The 16,049-nt window shown below is 48.5% G+C and overlaps 1 protein-coding gene across 2 annotated transcripts in view; it reads left to right on the top strand.

Annotated features, from left to right (window-relative positions):
- The window catches only part of SH3PXD2A (SH3 and PX domains 2A), a 210,767-nt gene that overhangs the window by 27,405 nt on the left and 167,313 nt on the right, over positions 1-16,049 (top strand). The gene's annotated exons all lie outside the window — the stretch shown is intronic.

The raw sequence follows: 16,049 nt of genomic DNA on the forward strand, positions 1-16,049 counted from the left end.
TCTTGCTTTAATAAAAAGTTCGGCTGGGTTATCTCAGGGCCGCCCCCAGGGAGGGCAGTGCTTCAAAGCTGACCAATTTCTGAGATGCTGGCCTGCCTGCTTTAATGAGCTGGGGGAAGCTCATTTGAGGAGTGGCAGTAAAAGCAATGTGAGAAGGTTGTTCTTAAACCTGAGAATGTTGTCCGTGAATCATCGGGAAGAAGTCCCAGGCATGGAGAAGGGACGCTTGTTCCTGGGGCAGACTGGGGACCTGGCGCTCGTCCTGGCTCCGCAGCTCTCTCTAGCAGGGACCACCCCCCCCCACCCTGCACCCTGCTTGCTGGGCAGTGATACTTGAGTGAGGAGGCAGAGAACCACAGCATCTTGTAACAAAGACCTCCTTCCTACCTTCCAAAAGATGTGGCAGTGCCCCACCGTCCCATACCGGGCCTCTGCCAGGATGGAGAGCATGGTCTCTGGCCTTGATTGAATTCTATGCCAGGGACTGAATTAAGCTCCATCCACGCAGGCCTTCACATAAGCCTCACAGCAGCCCTCTGCAAGGCAGGACTATCCTCATCCACTTTGGTGTGGCTATTTCAGAGGCAAGGAAACAGGCTCCATGCTTAATACTGCGTTCCCTCTCTGAGGACTGCTGAGGTGGTCAGGACACAGCGTTGTGCTCAAAACCCTCGCATTCTAGATATAGAGAGAATACTTCCTTGTATGCAAAGATAATTCTCCAGGCCCACAGAACCAGGTACCCATCCTAGGGAGGAGCTGACAGGACTCGGTGTCCTGAGTATGCCGCACTCTGTGCTGAGTGTTACTAGTGTTCATGCTTTCTTCAGTCTCACAGCAGCCCCGTGTGGTTCATTTTACAAATACAGGACTGAGGCTCAGAGAGGTTATGTTACTTGCCCAGCGCCCTACAGCTCACAGGAGGCTGAGCTGCGCTGGAACTCACATGTCTAACTCCAAAGCGCATGCTCTCTGCCCCGCCCCAGGCGGATAGAAACTGTGTTTTAGTAGAGTTTTCAGGGAGGGAAGTCTTGAGGGGGTGGTAAAGGTGAAAAGGGAGATAGGAGGGAGTAAGCATTCCAGGCTGGGGAAGGAGAAGGGGAAGAGGCCAGGGAACAAAAGAATACCATCTGCCCCTCCCTTAAGTGAGGGAGCTGTCTAATCTCCATCCTCACTCCACGCACAGGCCTCCATGTTACAGCTCATGACATAAACTGCTGCTGAGGGCCAAGTTTCCTTGGTTCTGGGGATATGATGGCCCCTTCCGCCCTCCTCCACCCCTAGCTCCCTGGGTAACTCATTAGACTTGTCATCTGCGATGGGTGTGGACCTGTCAAGATGACAGATTAGTCATAGGACATCCATGTTTGGAAGGAACTAGATTCGTCCCTTCATCACTTCCATATTCTGCTTTTCCCATTCTCTGGCCCTGTCTGAAGACCACCCTTTCATTGCTTCCCAGGCCCTCTAAGCTGCTTCTCCTAGTTATCTGATGGTGACCATGTGTAGCTCTTGCACTGGCTCAGCCACATTGGCCTTATGAGAAGTATGCCCATGTCCAGTTTCTCATCTGATCTTTCATGCATCCAACAAGCATTTATTCAGTGCCTGTTGTGTGCCAGGCACCATGTCAGGTGCTGCAGGTTGCTGGTGAATCAAAACAACTGCATTCCAGGAGAGGAGCTTGCTCGCAGACTGACTGGGAAGCCATTGCTCACCGAGTCACAGATGCAGACTTGCAGTGGTGGGCTGAGATCCGGCTCCTGTTGGAAAGGAGCAGGTGTACTGATGCTGCACAGGAGAGCTCTGCAAGTTCCGAGGGACATGGGGTGGGGGGGAGGGGTTCAGGCAGAAGGAACAGCATGTGGCAGAGGTTCATGAGTTTCAGGATCTTCACTGCAACCCACGAAGGCAGCTGCCTATTACTGTTGTGATACCCATTTTACAGGAAGTTAAGGTGAGGCTCAGAACGCCGCTTCTCCTGAACTTAGGGCAGGCCTGCTCTGTTGGTAGACCCAGAATAGAGATGGGTCTGGGTTGCTGCCAGGTTCTAATGTATGCCTGGGGCACCAGAGGAATTGAACTTGCCTTGCCATCAAAAATACTGGCCTCCTCTGTTTCCACAGGTCTGCAATCCCCAAATGGTCTAAAGCTGTGTAATGACAGAAAGGAGGTGGGGGGACACTGGGGCCTGAATGGGGTTCTGGACTCAGTCCAGAAAGGACATAACCTAGTGGAACCTTCTTTAAGGAAACGTGAGAGGTAGCATCGCACAGTGGGAAGAGCAGAACTTTTGCCCACAGACCTGGGCATCCATGCAGGCTTCCATATGTGTGACCTCAGCAGCCACATGCTCCCTGGAGCCCGGGTACACTGGCTGGCAGCAGGGGTAACGCTGCCACTGATGTGCTTTCATGTCTGAAATGGGCAGTGCACCTGGGCTCCAGGGAGCATGTGAGGTGTCTAGCTCAGGGTCAGCCCTCAGCAAGCATATGCATCTTTATTAGCCAGATTTCAGACCTGCAAAACAGGTCTGAATTTCTAGAATTTCTGAGTTTTCTAGAATTTCTGAAATTCTGAATTTCCTAGAATTTCTCATTCTAGGAAAACATTTGCTGATGATTGCTTTATGTAGGGAACCCCTCTTAGGGAGTGAAGAATAAAATAATGTGTTATACATAGTGTGGTTTACCCAGAAGCATCCTTGATCTTGGCTTCCGACAGAGCTGAGTGTATCAGCACTGACCTGCGGGAGAGTCTCAGGAAGGTACCACAGGCTCTGTTCTCTGTCTCTGACCACAGGTGTTTGTCAGTGACTTGGATGTGATTTTGATGTCATCCTGCTTACAGTTACAGGCAACACAGGTAGGAAGGAGAGAGAGTGCTTCCGACAAGCCAGCCGCCAAAACTACTTGAGGAAGGCTGGGTAGAATTGGCATAAATGTAATGGGTTTTGATTCAAGAAATCAGTAGCTCCAGTGCAAGTAGCAGGAGGCTTAGTTTTCATGGGAGCAGGAGGGTGAGGTGTCAAGGTTTGTGTTGCCTGGGGGCTCAGCGGAAGTCAACAGTATGAGTGACTTTCCAAATCCTGGGCTTGCCTCCCCAGAATCCACATTTCCTAGGCTGCACTCACAGACATTCAATGTAGAAAGCTTAGCAGGGAGGTTCTGCCCTGAGTCTGTCTTCAACCGGGAGGGTGGGTCTTGTCCTAGTGGACACTGAAGCAGAGCAGGATCTGAGGAGGGCAGCCCTGCTGGTGGAGGAGACAGGACAGGTCACGAGGAGCATCAAGAGGAAGTGGGGAGGTTAGCCGGAGCGGAAGGGGGTGGCTGGGAGAGGGGATGTAGACTGCTTTCCTTCCCGAGAGGCAGTTGAGCTGTTCTCTGGGGCACCAGGTATGAAACTATGGGCAGGAGTTAGATTCAAGTGTAGCAGGAAATAGATTCAAATCACTATAAGGAAGACCGTTCTGATGGTCAGATGCCCAGAGATTGAATGGATCACCTTCTTCGTGACTTCCCTATCAGCTCGGAGTGTATACCAGCACAGGGCAGGGCTCAGTGGCCTTGCAGTTCCCTTTCTGATCCTAGGAGTCTAATTCCCTTGCTCTCTGATTGGCCTACACCGTTTTAACCAGTTGTGGTTAAAATGCCGGAGACATCCTTTTTCTTAGTTTCTCTATTGAGATTCCCACTCGTGTCCATCAAGTGGATGGTGAAGTCAGAGCTTGGGGAAGGGGACAGTCTGTTCTTAGACTTGCTGAATGTTTGCTTGACACCTAGAACCTCCTCTCGAACTGCAGAAGATGTGGGCCCAGGTCACAAAGCCCATGGTGACCAAGCTGGCCACAAACCCCAGGTCCTGACTGCAAATTCCCTTTCTCTCCACTTGAGCCAGCCTCTGCCAGAAGCTGGAACTGCCAGGAGCAAGGTCTGGGCCCTAGCCTGCTGTAGTGTTCATCCACAGAGACCTCCCCCACCCTTAGAAGATGGGGAGACACCACCTGCTCTGCCCTTTTCCTTGTCTCTCCATTTTAAAAACAAGGTAACTGAAGCCCAAAGGGATGGGCTGAGCCAGCCAAAATCACTGATAGAACCAAACTCCATGCCTGCCCTCTTTCCCCGTGGGGTTTGCTGGGTCCCTTGTCTATCCCCTGCAGGTTTCTGCAGGAGTGGGAGGGTGTCTGATGCTGGAGGATCTGTGGGTGAGAGGTCACCCGAGAGAGTGCCATATTGGACACATTCCACAAGACAGGCTTTCAAAATAGCACCTTAAGCCTGAGAGCTTCCATGAGGGGCCCCGGAGTGGCCACCAGCTGGCAGGGGACAGCACGAGGGAGCCCTTCCAGGCATGGGATTGACTGTGGATGCTGAGATGCCTTTTTTCATCACTCTTTAGTAGTGAGCCAAACATTAGCCAGCTGACTGGTCTGGCTTGGCTGTTCCAGCTGAGGCCCCCGGCCCTCCTTCCTTAGCTCAGCCACCTCTGCAGGCTCCTCCCTGCTCCCATCCCCAGGCTCTCCGGACTCCTTCAGCTTTCCAGGAGCCCATGACACATGGTGTGAGACCTAAGGCTGTGCCATGAGAGGGAAAAGAACATGGGGGTTGGAATCAAAGCTTGCTCTGTCCTGTGGTGCCCTCTCAGGCAAGTTACTTAACCTCTCGGAACCTCAACAGCCTCTTCTGTGAGATGGGGGCCCTTCTGGGGCCTGATTGCAGGGCTGTGCATGGGCTCCTGAGATCCTGTGTGCATTGAGCCTGCTTGGAACTTGCTGGGGTGGCTCTGGTCCCTTCCTCAGGTCCAGTGACATTTCTGGAGCTCCATGGCTTGGCCAAGCAGGAACAGGCTGCCAGCACTGTAGGGGTTCGGTGGTTAGAGACAGTTCCAGAAAGGGGGGAAGGAGTGGTTAGGATTAGGTCTCGCTCTTGACTAGGAATGGCACTGTCTTTTTTTTTTTTAGAGAGATTTATTTATTTATGCGTACAAGAGCTGGGATGCAGGCCATGGGTGCAGGGGTGAGAGGAGTCACCAGAGACACAGTTGGGAGCAGAACAGGCAGATCTACTGAAATACTCTGCTGAGGGGAGCAGCGGGTGAGACAGGAGAGGTCTGCTGTGCCATGTGGGTCACCTCGCACCACCAGGGCGTTCCCAGGAACGACACTTTCTTAGACAAAGCTGACCAGCTGACCCTATAAAAAGTGTTTTTGTAAAGGGGATGATTCTTTTGCACCTTGTTCTTTACACCTACTTCTCCCTTTGCGTAGTGTCCCAACTCAGATGACCTAACTCTGGGACCATTGCAGCGTATTTAATTGTGAGGGTGTTCTAGAACAGCTTGACAGATACTGCCCAAAACTTGAACATAAACTTGACACATTTTTGTGAGTTTATCTCCGGGATAAACTTTGGCAGGGGAGTTGGTGGGTCAAAGAGTTTGCATTTCTCATTTTGATGTTGACAAATGGCCCTCTGAAAAGAATTCGATTCCTGCCCACAGTGTTATGAGGATTGTCTGTTTCCTCATACCTTCCTCAATGCTGGGACTTACCGAACTTGAATGTTTTGTCAGTCGACTAAAGAAAAGGAGTATCTTGTCGTTCTGATTTCTCTTTTAGTTACACATAAGGCTGTATATCTTTGCCTAGATAGGTTGCCAGCTGTACTTATTTTTTGGTAAATGTCTATATTCTCATCCCATTTAAGACCTTCTTGTTGGATGGTTTAGTTCATTACCTTGCATCTGGATTGTTGTTCTCTGGGAGAGTGGGTGGTCTCCCAGGGAGCTTAGTGATGTTTAGATCTCCTTCCTCTGGGGCTGTGAGTTAGAAGCGAGCATCTTCACCTGCTCTGGGAAGGGGCTGCCCTGGGCTTACTATGAACTCCCCAGGGTTTTCACTGAACAGGTGTGAAAGTGCTGCCCCCCCCACCATCCCAGTGCTGAGGAGTGAGTGTATGGGCCAAAAGTTATGAGGGGACCATGGGTGGGGGCTTAGAGTTTGGACCCACTGCCTCTGGGATGAGGGAAGTGGGGAGCATGGTGGTGGGTGTGCAGCTGTGTGATAACTGCAGAATTTCTGCAGGGGTCTTTGGCAGGAGGGGCTTGTCTGCATAGGAAGCACCCCATTGGAGAATATACTCCACATCACAAAGTTACTAAAGCTGCTTTTGTACACAGTACATATGACATCCAGAAAGGGTCAGTTGGCTATTACCCAGGAAAAAGTATAAAAATAAATAGGAATGGTGAAGTCCGTGATAAATTAGTAATAACAGATTTACCCCCTGTGATGGAGATGGGGGGGGGGTGCTAAGCCTCCGTTGGCACTGCCACTGGAAGCAGTCGGGAAACAAAAGTGACCTGCCATCCCCTGGGTGTTTGCTGTGGACCAGACGCATGCTAAGCGTGCGGCGTACATGTCCTGGTTCAGTCCTCACTCAAACCGTCCAAAGCTTGTGCTCCTATTACCTTCATTTTACAGGTGAGGAAATGCAGGATCAGAGAAATGAGATAAATTTTCCCAGATCCTACACCGGATAAGAGGCTATTTGGGGCCACACAGGGGGCTTCTCTGTCTTATCTCCCCGACCTGGACCCCTTTGTTAAAACTGGAGAGAGATTCCGCAGCGGAGAGAGAGAGGAAGACCTGTCCCAAGGTGTCCTGGCCATGTGCCCTAGCCCCCAGCTTCGCTCTGCAGCCCAGCTGGCATCTCAGAAGACAAGGTTGGGAGGGGCAGGTCCATATTTAGGGCTTTGGAGTATGGCCTGGGAGAGCTGGAATCTATAGCTCTCGCCTTTCCCTGCATGGGCCTGGGTGTGAGCGAGGGTGTGGGGAGGGGGCCTGCTCCCTGGGGATGGACTCTGGCCAAGTGAAACAGGCTGAGGTCAGAGGGAGGGGGCTGCCTTCCCCGAGGGAGTGCTAGGATGACGTGACTTTGGGGGGGGTTTAGGGGAGGAGGGCCGCTGTGTATTTCTGGCCTCACCTCTACGCCTCGGCCAGATGGGGAAATTGGTGCGGGAAGCTGGGCCAGATGCAGCCTCTGGCAGGGTTCCCTGGCCGCTGTGCAGGCCTGTTCTCCAGCAGGCTTGGCAGGTCCCTCCTCTCCATCCCAGAGGGGAGAAGGGACTGGGGAGCAAATGACATCCTGGAGTTGGCTGTGGCAGAGGAGAGGGTCTCCCTGGCCATGAGGCAGGAAGGGAGAAGTGGGTGAGGGGCCCAGAAGACATGACCTGGTACCCCTTCCCCTCATTGCAGTTGTCCTGTGTTCTGAGCCAAGTTTGTGGGAGAGAGAGGAGGGGTTTATAAGGTTTGCTCTCAGTTCTGGAGCCTGGGAACGAATTGAGCATAAAACAAAGCCTCTGACTTCTAGCGCTGGCTCCCTCTCCCTTCACTACACTCTGGCTGCATCAAGCATCAAGCATCTCTAGGCGTCAGTCATTCTTTGCCCTGTCCATCAGCGAAGAGCAGAGCTCCCCATGCATTGCCAGGAACTGGGGCCTCCCCACTCCCAACTCAGATCTTGTTCTAGTCATCTCATTGTATATTGACTGTGGCCCACCTGGAGTCCCAGACTTTGGGGTGTTCTTTTTTAATCTCCAGTGTCCCCTCCTAGGCTCATCTCCCCTTCTTGCCTTCTCTCAACCTATGTATTTCACTGTCTGAGTTCTCTTCACCCAACTTAACTTCCTCATCTTTTACCCTTCACCTCACTTCCTCCGGGAGGTCATCATATCTTGGCATCTCTCCTTTGGATCTCTCAATGTGGCCTCTAGAGCATATTATCCATTAGTGCCACTTTCTCTCACCAGTCTGCTTCCCCCGGGCCAGAATGCATGCTATCTGTTATTGCAGAGATCGCTCAAGGAGCCCAGCACATAGTCAGCACTGGGTGTTGACTCTTCACTGTACTGAACTGAATTTTAACAGACAAGGGAAGTCAGGGGAAAAATTTGGTTTCAAGGAATTTATGATCCAGCTGAGGACAGTTTGGGAATAGGTTGGGAAGTGACCCACAGGGCATGGGCAGACTGGGCTCCAGTGCTGATGGGCAGCTACGGGAACACTTCAGGGTTTTAGAAAAGGAGACGGTTGTGGACAGAGAGAGGTGGTGAGCCTGCAGGGTTGGGTGGGGGGGATCAGATGAAAGACATCCAGGCTAAACTCCAGGATCAGAACTCTGAAAAGACAGAGAAATATTTCAAGAAAAAGTGAATAGATTTCACCTAGTTCTGCAGTTACTTTCCTGTGGAAGTTGCCAAAGTCAGAGCAGGTTAACTGATTTTAAGCACAGTTTTTGTATCCTGGAAGCCAAACAGGAGCTGATGGCGTTCCCGGTTTTGCAGCTTGACTGGGAAAGTTTTATTGCGCGCCAGGCTCTGTGGGGCCAGCAAACTCTCGAGGCACACAGAGCAGATGCTCCAATATAAGCTCTTTCCCATCTTCAGTGCAAGACAACTGGGTTTCTTTTTGCTGAACTGGGAAAACAGGTGCATTTTAAACCAGGCTTGCTCTGTAATCAGACAAGTGCACCTACTATGTGTGGGTGGCGGTAATCTCTAACATGGGGATCACAGAGGCCCAGGATGAGTTTCCTTCAAGACTAGTGGACATGACATGATCCCTACCTACAAGTTTACTGTGTACCAGTTGAAGGTGCAGGGGAGGTACCAGGTTGCAAGGCAGACCAGGGAGGCTGAGAGGAGGCCATGGGTCTGGATTGGAGCTTGGAGGAATTAGACAGGTTGAGAAAGATTTGAAAGCGAGTCCTTCCTTGCAAGAACCCTTTTACCAAGTGTCATCTTTTCCTGTCTAATATTTTTAACAACAGCTTTACTGAGATGTAATTCACATACTATACAATTCACTCATTTAATGTTAATTCAGGGGGTTTTGGTATGTTCATAGATAATATACAACCACTGCCACATTCAATTTTAAGACATTTTCATCATTTCCCCCCAAATCCCATTAGCAGTCTTTCCCTACTTTCCCCAGTGGCACCACCCCAGCCCCAGGCAACCACCAATTTATTTCTCCCTGTATAGATTTGCCTATTCTAGATATTTCATGTAAATGGAATCATGTCATATGTGGCTTTTTGTGTCTGGCTTCTTTCATTGAGTTTTCAAGGCTCATCCATGTGGTGGCATGTATCAACAGTTTATTCCTTTTAATAACAAAACATTATTCTATTACATGGCTATACCACATCATTTGATTTATCTACTCATCAGCTGGTGGACACTGGTTGTTACCACTTTTGGGTTTTTATATAATATATAATATGTCATAATGTGCTGCTATGAATATTTGCATATAAGTTTTTGGGTTTATATGCAAGTTAAAGTTTTTGGGTTTTTGGGACATGAGTTTTCATCTCTTGGCTAGATATCTTGGAATAAAATTTCTGGATTTTATGGTGACTCATCTTTAACCATTTGAGGAAAGATTAGACTATTTTCTGAAGCAGCTGCACTATTTTACGGTCCCACCAGCAATGTATGAATATGCTGGTTTCTCTACATTCTTTTTTTTTTTATAGATTTATTTATTTTTATACAAGAACTGGGGTACAGGCCAGATGCTCGGGAGGGTGAGAGGATTCACTGGAGACAGAGCTGGGAGCAGACCAGGCAGACTGAAGAAATACTGCTGAGGGGAGCAGCAGGCGAGACAGGAGAGGTCTGCTTCGCCATGTGGGTTTCTTGCCGGTTGGCCGGGATCGAACCCATGCTGCAGAGGCTGCAGACAGCTTCAGAGTGCAGCGTTCAACTGTCTGTGCCACTGGGGAGGCCCTGGTTTCTCTACATTCTTGCCAACACTTCATATCTGTCTGATTATAGCCATCTTGACTGGAGTTTTGATTGGTATTTCTCTGATGGGTAAGGAGGTTATCATTTCCTTCTGTGCTTATTGGCATTTGTGTCTCTTTTTTGGAAAGAAACTGTTTGGATAATTTGTTCATTTTTCTACTGGAGTATAAGATTTTAGTATTGAGTTGTAAGGGTTCTTTGGGTATAAGTCCCTTATCAGATATATGATTTGCAAATATTTTTTCTCATTCTGTAGATTATTTTTTCACTTTCACACTGGTGTCTTTTGAAGCACAAAAGTTTTTCATCTCGAGGAAGTCCAATTTCTGTCTTTTTAATTGCTGTGTTTGTTTTTGGTGTCATATCTTAGAAGTCTTTGACTAGTCCAAGATTATGAAGATTTGAGCCTAAATTTTCTCTCCTCCATTGAAATCTTTGATGCATTTTGAATTAATTTCTGTATATGATATAAGATTCCCTTCCAGTTTTGGATCGAGTCAAATTGAGAGCCCAACCATCTTCTTAAGATTTGCATTTAGATTTAACTCCAACATTCTGTCCTGAGAGGCCCTCCCAATCATCTAAGGTAGCTGGCCTCCCCTGTAGTCAATTTCTATCCCTGTACTCCACTTTACTGGACCATCAGAAATGATTGCACATGTGGCTAATGCTCCCCGTCTAAGCTCTATGAAGACAGACTGGCTTGATGCCACAATGCCAGCACCCAGTGCTGGCCCTGGAGCTCACCTGGTACTTGGGCAGTGTTTATTGAGAGTAGAAAACTGTTAAAGGAGCTGCCTTCCCAGTGGATTTCGCTAAAACTTTCTAAGTGTTTCTGGCCTCATAGAGTTGGAAGGTTGAGTGGGAGGGGATGTACCAGCAACATCACAGGTGGTCTCTCACACCCACTCTGACAATCCCGTTACATCACAAAACAGCCCCTTCCGTCCTTGAGCAACTGTGGTTGGAAAGTTCTTCCTGATGTTGGGTAAAGACCAGCTTTCCTATAATTTGCACTCATTAGCCACTGCCTTCTTTGGATACAACTGGAGTTGAACTTTCCATATTGATAGTCCTTTAAAGATTTAAAACAGCTGTTATATGTCTCTTATATGCTTTCTGTGGGCTTGGCACCTCTGATTCTTTCAGCTGTTCCTCCTGGAGCAGAGAAAGGCTGAGCTTAGGCCCTCAGTGGTTGATGTTGGCTTTCTGGAGGTGGGGACAGGCACAGGCTGCCAAAGAAAGCAAAGACATGGCCACAACTAAGAATGGATGAACCCCAGTCTTCTTGCTTTTCCCTCTTTGAGTTGGTGAATTCCAAAACTGGAGAGAGATTTTGGTGAAAAGGCACTGAGTACAAACTCCCTGACTAGATCTCTTGAAGGCACAGCTGATTGTTAATAGTATAGATTGTGCTGTAATATTGCTTTCTATTTAAAGAGTATTTTTTCCAGCTAGTCCAGTGGTCTTTTTGGTTATTTTGATCCAGCCTCATGGTTCTCAACCCGTAACAACCAGTAGACTCACCTGGGGAACTCTGAAAACTGCCAATATCTACCCCATCTTCTAAGACTATGATTTAAATGGTAAGGGATAGGGGCTGGGAGGCAGTGTTTTTAAAGTACTCCCAGTGATTGTATGTGTAGATAGGGTTGTAGACCTTGGCTGGCTTCATAGGTCAACATTGAACTTGAAATTCCCACAGCCCTCCCCACTCAATGAGCAAATGCTGAATATTAGCCCTCTATCTGGGAGGTGGCATTAGCTAGAAGACAGGCTAAGAGAATACAATTATTTTTTAATAAGAAAATCTTGTTTGAAATTATAAAAACCATACATGTTCAAAAGAAATAAAATACCAAAATTGAAGGTGAAAATATTCCTGTTTCTCTTTCTCTTACCCCAAGTAAATGCCATGATCAGTTTATTGTATTTTTACTGATTTTTAAAATGTATATTACACATGCATACTCAACCCCCCTATAAATACACTTCTTCCAAAATAAAGATAATTATATTGTGTACCTACTGTTTGTAATCTTTTGTTTTCCTTTTTCAGTATACTGAGTACAGAGAGCCCCACCTTACCTTTAACATGTATAGGAAGCAAACTTTATCTTGAAATTTATATTTTATTTATATTTGTACTTTATTTATATTTACTTCAATATTCTTTATTTTTTGGTGGCGACAGTGCTGAAACAAATATCTTTATATACAGAATCACACACAACACACATAGTTACACACACTCTTGGGGATAAATTCTTAGTGGTGCAATTGCTGAGTCCAAGGGGATGCAGGTTTGGGATGGAGGTTGGGAGGGGATGTTCCAGTCTACCCCATGCAGCAGAATTCCTGATGACCGGTCTGTGCCTTGTGTCAAAAGGGAAGCTTTGCTGAGCACAGCAGAGAGGAAGGGGTGAGTGTGTCAGATGGTAGGGAGGAAGCGGTGGGGTCACTTCCCCTGCAGGCTGTGTGTGGAGGAGCCCACTGGCCTCTGGCCTTGCCTGACAGCCGTGTTTCCCAGGAAGAGAAAAGCAAGCTGTGTGTGTTAACCTTTGCCTTGCTCTCCAGGGTGTGACGCTGAAACAAGGCACGTTCGCAGGATGTGTGTGTCCAGGTCAGCAGGTCTGGCTCAGTCATTGATTTGGGAGTTCGTGGAGTGAGAATCCTGCTTTCCAACCCTTTCCTAGATCCCCTGGACTGCATCCAACCCTCATGGAAGCCCAGGAGCGTGATTTTTTTCATGGTGCAAGAGAGCCCGTGTCTGTTTACGGTTACAGGACTCTAGCTCCCAAATATCAATGTGCATCTAGACTTTTTTCTCCCATTTCCATCATAGGGTGAGCCCTCTCCTCCCAGCCTGGGCACACTGCGCTCTTGGGGCTCTGGGAGTTTCCCAAGATGTCCACTGCCCATTGCTGGGCCCATTGCTGAGTAAGATGGTCAGACCTTTTGTTCTGATAAGCCGGCCTGGGATAAGAGGGTAGTGGCAGGGTTGAAACGAGGAAGGTCCAGAGGTCGAACCACTTACCCTCAGGTACTTTGAGGAGTAGCCCATTGGGGACCATGTCCTAGACTCTGGAAACCCAAAGTCGGTTCCTTTCTAGAGCACCTCCAGAAACTTCTCGGGAAGAGGAGGAAATTCTGAGTGCATAAGACTGTGACAGGCACTCTGAAGGGAAGAATGGGGAAGGGAGGCCACTTTACTGAGCAGCTATAGTGTCCCAGGCACTGTGGGGTTTCTTTACTTGTGCTCTTATTATAGTCACAGTGAGGCAGGTAATATTACTCACATTTTACGGAGGGGAAGCGGAGGCTCGAAAAGAGTAATCCCTTTTCATATAGCAGATCTAGTTGATTCTAAACCATGCAAAATAGAGCAGTGTTCCCCTTGCAGTGTCCCTGACCCACCTGCCACGTGGGCAGCCTCCTTGCTGATTGAGAGTCAACCAGACTTTAAGTCAACAGTTGACAGCAGCAGATTAAGCCATGAGGGCAAATCCTTGTAATGGAGACACTGAAAAGGATGGAGGGGTAGGCAGTGGAGCGCAGAGGCAGTGCCAGGAGCTCTGGGACCTGAGCTCCAGCTGACCTGTGGCAGATGGTTGCCTCTCAGCCTTTTCATTTGTGGACTGGTGAGAACCACATTTTCCTCTGAGAATCATTGTTAAGAGTAAATGAGGTCTTCTGAACAAAGTGCTCAGCAGTGCCTGGAAGCAATAAGTGTTCAATAAATGGGCGTGGTTTTATTATTCTCAAGGAAACCAGTTGTTTGTGCATAGAAGAAAAGGGTTTGTAAAAACGGACCCTTTATGCTCTTTCTCTTCTGGTTCTGTAAGGACAAAGCTTTGACAGCTGAACCTTTTCTTCAAGTCCAAGTAGGGTTTGTAAATCCTGGGAGCTCCTAGTTTAGACACTCATTTCCTGTGCAGTAAATGTGAAAAAAAGAAAAGAGAAGCCTCCAGCCCCAGAGGGGCCTGTACAGCTTACCCATCTTTTCATCAGGGTGGCCCCCAGGATGGCCATTGTTTTCCTGGCCCTGGGCAATGGAGATATTTTTTGCTCTTCTACTTTCCCAGGCCAGGCTTGTTATTAGTAGTGTTTCCACCAGCGCTCGCTCTCTCTCTCTCTCTCTCTCTCTCTCTCTCTCTCTCTCTCTCTTTGTGTGTGTGTGTGTGTGTCCCTTTCCATCTGTGTCTTCATTTCCGACTTCCTGCTCCCCTCCTACGTCTATTCCTGTGTCATGATCCAAGTCTCACGGCAAATAGGAAGAAGTCAGTTCACCCCCTCCCTCTTCCTGGGTGTCTAAACAGCAATTGTGCCCTTGGCAATTATTGTGTGTCAGACCTTGTACTGAGCGCCCCATATGCTTACCACATTTGAGGGGCGCTCCCCTTTTGAACCACTTTGCAGCTAAAGAAAGCCTGACTCAGAGAACCTAGTACATTTACCCAAGCCCACACAGCAGAAAGTAGAGGAAAGATTTAAATCCATCAAATGCCCTCACAGCCACCATCCTCCTCCATGATGTGTCACTGCCTATGGTCCCTTTGGAGTCTTACCCTTGACACCCTGTTTGTCCATCTGGCATAGTGCCCTGTTTGATTTGTGGGTGTGAGTCTGGCTGCCCTTGCTGAGTGTATGGACTGGAGGTCGGGAAGTTGGCCTCATCCTAGCTTGGCACAGATGCAGGTTCTGGGTGAGTCCTTGCTTGATGTTTGCTGCTGCTTTGTCTCTTCACTTATATATGGGACATTAAGTGAGCACCTTTTAGGTGTGAAGTATCACGCTGACTGTTGGGGTGCCTGCCTTCAGTTAGCTTCCGCTCTAATGGGGAGATACAGGGCTTACTCACTGAATCCTTGTGAAGGTGAACGGTACCTGCGGTTATCCCCATCTTGTAGAGTGATAGATGGAGGCTTCCTCTTGCCTACCTCCTGCCCTTCAAATTCAATAAACCATAGAGGCCCATGATTTGTGCAGACAGCAGGCAGTGGGTATGATGGGCACCTGCAAAACACTCTCAGCAGTGTTTGCAAAGGTACAGGAGCCTACTCATTGTCTCCTCCAACTCCCTTCACAAAGTCTTTTTCTCAGAGGAGAGTGTTTGGATTAGTCTGCGGCAGCAGCATTTGTGTTTTGGAGGTGATGGGGAACACGTAGTTCTGGGAAAGAGGTTCGTCCTGCACATACCCTGCCCCTCCCAGAGCCTTTCTGGGTTTGCTTCTGCTGTACTTACTGTGATGGCCCCATAAACATGAAGTCCAGAGGGAGCCCTGAGTAGGGTAGTCTGAGCACCAGAAGGGTTCTGCCCACTGGTCATTGACCCCATAGGCAGCCTGTGCATGTGTGCTGGGATGGACGTCTCCCTCCAAGGCCAGACTTTTATGTGGTCTTTGTTCCCCACATCCGCAGCATCACTCACCTCCCCAAGGACAAAAACCCACCCCAGAGGAGGAAGCTTTTAGAAATTTAATAGGACTATACCCTGAGGGTGTTCAGTGTTCTCATTTTGAGCTCAGAAACTAGTTAAGTAGTGACAGACTATTGAACTTGATTTTGCTGGGAGGGTTTTGGGTTGGCAAAGGCTCTAGCACTGAGTCAGATATATTTGTATTTTGCATTGTGGCCACTGGGCATTTGCTTCTGGAGCCACGGGCAGTCACCAGGTGTTGCTGCTGGCTACCTCTTTGATGTTTCAAATCTGGTGGACTTCATTCATTAGATCAGGGTGTCATTATTTCAGGGTGCACAGCAGACTGGCAGACCTGGGGAGCCATGGGAGAGGAGGGGAAGAGATAGTTGTTGCAGATAGGGAAACCTGGGAGGGACATACTCATCCATGTTAAATAGACACGCTGCATTCAATGCTGGCTTGTTCAGGCCAATAATTAGCAAACAGGGCCTCCCTGGTGGCGCAGCAGGTTGAGCGCAGCACTGTGAACCTATCCGCAGCCTCTGCAGCATAGGTTCAATTCCCGGCCAGCCAGGGAGATTCCCACATGGTGCAGCAGACCTCTCCTGCCTCACCCGCTCCTCTCCTCAACAGTGTATTTCGGTCCTTCTGCCTGTTCTGCTCCCCATTCTGTCTCTGGTGAATTCTTTCACCCTCCCACGCCTCTGGCCTGTACCCCAGTGCTTGTATAAAATAAATAAATTTTAAAAAATGATTAGCAAACAAAAGCAGATATAATAACCAACAAATTGTGAAAAACAGACTATGAGATCTA

Source organism: Talpa occidentalis, unplaced genomic scaffold, assembly GCF_014898055.3.
Source record: "Talpa occidentalis isolate TD23 unplaced genomic scaffold, MPIMG_talOcc4v2.1 talOcc4.8, whole genome shotgun sequence".
Lineage (NCBI taxonomy): Eukaryota > Metazoa > Chordata > Mammalia > Eulipotyphla > Talpidae > Talpa > Talpa occidentalis.